Source organism: Oratosquilla oratoria, chromosome 37 (genome assembly GCF_046742065.1).
Source record: "Oratosquilla oratoria isolate Oo_2021 chromosome 37, ASM4674206v1, whole genome shotgun sequence".
In the NCBI taxonomy this organism is placed as follows: domain Eukaryota; kingdom Metazoa; phylum Arthropoda; class Malacostraca; order Stomatopoda; family Squillidae; genus Oratosquilla; species Oratosquilla oratoria.
In genome coordinates, this window is record NC_134813.1 from 40907410 (window position 1) to 40911076 (window position 3667).

The window sequence follows — 3667 nt, forward strand, 5'->3', positions numbered from 1 at the left end:
CTCTCTCTCTCTCTCTCTCTCTCTCTCTCTCTCTCTCTCTCTCTCTCTCTCTCTCTCTCTCTCTCTCTCTCTCTCTCTCCCTCTCCCTCTCTCACTCTCCTTCCCTATCCCTCCCCCTCCCTCTCCCTCTCTCTTTCTCTCTCCTTCTCTCTCTCTCTCTCTTTAGTGTTTCCCTCCAAAATATCTCCATTTGCTTCCTCTTCTTTTTATTTGCTTCCATTCTCCTCTCTCTTTCCTTTTCTCACCTCTTTATTTGCTCTTTTTGTTCACTTCTCTCCCTCTTCCTCCCTTTTTTCATCACCCGCTATAAATCAGCCATTGGCTCTATATCTTCCTTTGCCATTTTTCTTCTTTTTCTTGTGTCTTTCTTCCTTGTTTCTCTCCAGGGTTTTGTCTGACCTTTACATTCTTTTTCTAAGTTCTCTCTTCCTTCACAAAGGATTACAAAGGATGACAAAGGCGGAGAATGTCGACAGGAGACCTTTTGGTCCATAACTAGGTCAGATGCGAAAACAAATATGTTAAAGAAAATGAAATAAAAAATCATAATTATATCAATAATAAATAAAATAAATGCATAGGTATAGTTAAATAATAAACAAACAGGTAAATAGTAAATAGCAATAAATTGACAGATAAATAATAATAAATGAAAAACAAGCAAATAATTAATAAACAGACAAATAATAACAAACAAACAAATAATATAGAATAAGACAAACAAATAAACAAATAATACAAAACAAGACAAGGAAATAAACAAATAATATAAAATAATAGATAAACCAATAATACAGATCTTCTTCATTTTTTCTCTTCCTCTCTTGCCATTTTCTCTCTCTCTTGGTCGTCTGAAATCCGGAGAGATTTTTTTTTTTTTTTTTTTTTTTTTTTTTTTACATTTTCAATCTTTTCTCTTTCTCTAGACTGTCTCCTGCCAGCCTCGCCTTCTTCTTCTCAAACTTCACTTTAAAACAGTCGCTATGATAACGTGGCTACCCCCCGTGCAAGGAGGAGAAAGCCTGTGGTATATGTATGTAGGTATGTGCTATGATAACGTAATATCGAAGATGTATTAATCTGATCCATTATGTAATTATTGGATAACTATAATTCTATTTACGAAAAATCACTTAATTTATCAGGGGACTTTGGTGTACTCAAATGTACTAAACACTTACAAAGGATTACATAGGTGGAGCATGCCGACAGGAGACCTTTTGGTCCATAACTTGGTCGGATGCAAACAAAAATATATATATAAATGATAGAAAAAAAATTATGATAATATAAATAATAACAAATAGAATAATGATAATATTGAAAGGTACATTAGGTCCAGAATGTGGAGTATCAGGTTTGGATATCGGCAACGGTACGTTTTAGATCTTTATTCTGGCTAAGATTCAGACTATTATATTCATTTGAGGGACAGCGTTAGGCCTAAACGGAATCTTGATCGATCGTAATCTTGGTCAGACCTAATGGTGATATTCTTAAAGAAAATTTTTTTCCTTATATAGATCTTATATAAATCCTTAGAAGGGAAATATATAAAGAAATATTTTTTTCTTGTTAAGAAAACTACCATAAGAATCTTAATGGTGGTATAAGGATTTTTTTTTTCTTTAAGAATACTACCGTAAGAATCTTACGGTGGTATTCTTAAAGATATTCTTTCCTTATATAAATCTTTCCCTTCCATGGATTTATATAAGATTTGTATAAGGAAATATTTTTTTTTAAAGAATACCGCCGCAAGTTTCTTCGTGCCTTTCAGCTGTTTAAAATCGTCTTACGTCAGCCAGAAAAAATACATAAAAGTAGGGCAATATAGCGAAGGAAGGGGGATTTTTTCTTCTTCTAATTGTTCTTTGTCCTTGACTCGTTCGCCATTTTTTTGTCCAACACCCGGCGCCCCCTCCCATTGTTATTTTCCTTTTTCTTTTTAGTTTTCTTCATTCCCTTTCTCTCTCGTTCTCTCGATCTCAGCTCTCGACCCAGACACCGTTTTCTTTTTCCTCTCCCTTTCCTTCCTCTTCTTTCTCTTTCCACTCCCCATTTCTCTAATGGTCTCATTTTCTTTCATTTTTCCTCTCAGGTTCCGCTGTTACTCTCTTGATTTGACAGCTTTACTGCTATCATCCTTTTATTGCTCCGTCTTTCTCCTTTCACCTTCTCTCTCCTCTCTGTGTCTTCCGCCCCGTCCATCTTTGCTTTCGTTCATCTTTACGTTTCCTCATATGGAGAATGTTTTCTGTTTTATGAAGTCGAGGTTTCAGGGACTTTAGTGATATCCCTACGGACCAGAGTCACGAAGCATTCTTGTTTGACTAAAGACTCGTCAACGTTCACAAATGAATGTTGGTCACTTTTAAGTACGTCTGTCCTTCTCCTCTGCTATCACCTCAAGCATCTTTCCTTTACCACTTCTACATCTCAGCTTCTTAGGAACGATACCGCCTTGTAATGGTATGATACATATTATAATTACGCACAACATTGTACAAGTATTATATATTGTACTTGCGAAGTGTTCAATTGTGGTTGTATTTTTCCATTGCATAATTGTCATAGAAGTTATTGTATATTGATTTTGTTATTGTCATTGTATATTTATTATTGTATATTGTACATATGTAATAAAGAACCAAGTGTTCAGTTTGAGCGTGTATGTTTTCCCGCCAAGTCTGGCGTGGTCGCGTCGCTTAGAGTCAGTATTGAATCTGCATACGAAGCGACAGCACGCTCGTTTTTGTAGTGCTCGTATCAAATACAATTTTTCTTTTTTATTATTACATTATTTGACAGTTTCATTGGACACCCTGATACAGCCCCGAAGGACAGAAGCACTGTGGGTTTCCGACAAAAACACTAAAAATTATTCTTATGAGGATGTGTCCTCCCCAAGAGCTCTCTATGTATTCTTTGGTGTCGACTGCCCAAGCCCTTCGTGGATATCTCTGACAACCTGTTTCACCTACGGATCTATTGACCTTCGACGGCTCCTCAATGTAGTTCAGTTCGAAGCTTTAAGATTCGTTTAGATAAACACCTAAGCAAGATGCTGTAATGCCTGCCATTTATTTGATATTATTTGCTTATTTGTTTGTTATTATTTGTCTGTTTATTATTATTTGCTTATCATTTATTTATCTGTCAATTTACCTGCTTGTTTATTATTTAGATTTATCTATTTGTCATCATTATTTATATTATTATAATTTACTTTATATTATCATAATCTTATTTATTATTATGATTTTATTTATTATTACAATTTTATAATTATGATTCTATTTACTTATCTATTTATCATTATTATAATTTTTTCGCATCCAACCTAGTTATGGACCAAAAGGCCTCCTTTGTAATCCTTTACAAGTCCACACTTTCTGTCCTCGTTTCTCCCCGGTCTTTGGACCTCCTAGCCCTCTATCGAGATGTCTTCTTTCCACTTCTCTCTTCAACCTTTCCATTCCTTCTCTTCTTCCTCCATCCACACACCATCCTGTCCTGCATTCTCTACCCAACTCCAAACACAGCTGGGATCTCACACGGAAGTAAGGATATATCTCATCTTGTTTTTCTCCTCGAGTATAATTCCCGGCTTACCGCGTTCTGTCTAGAATAGAAAAAAAAAAAAAAAAAACGAGCAGTTGAGTTT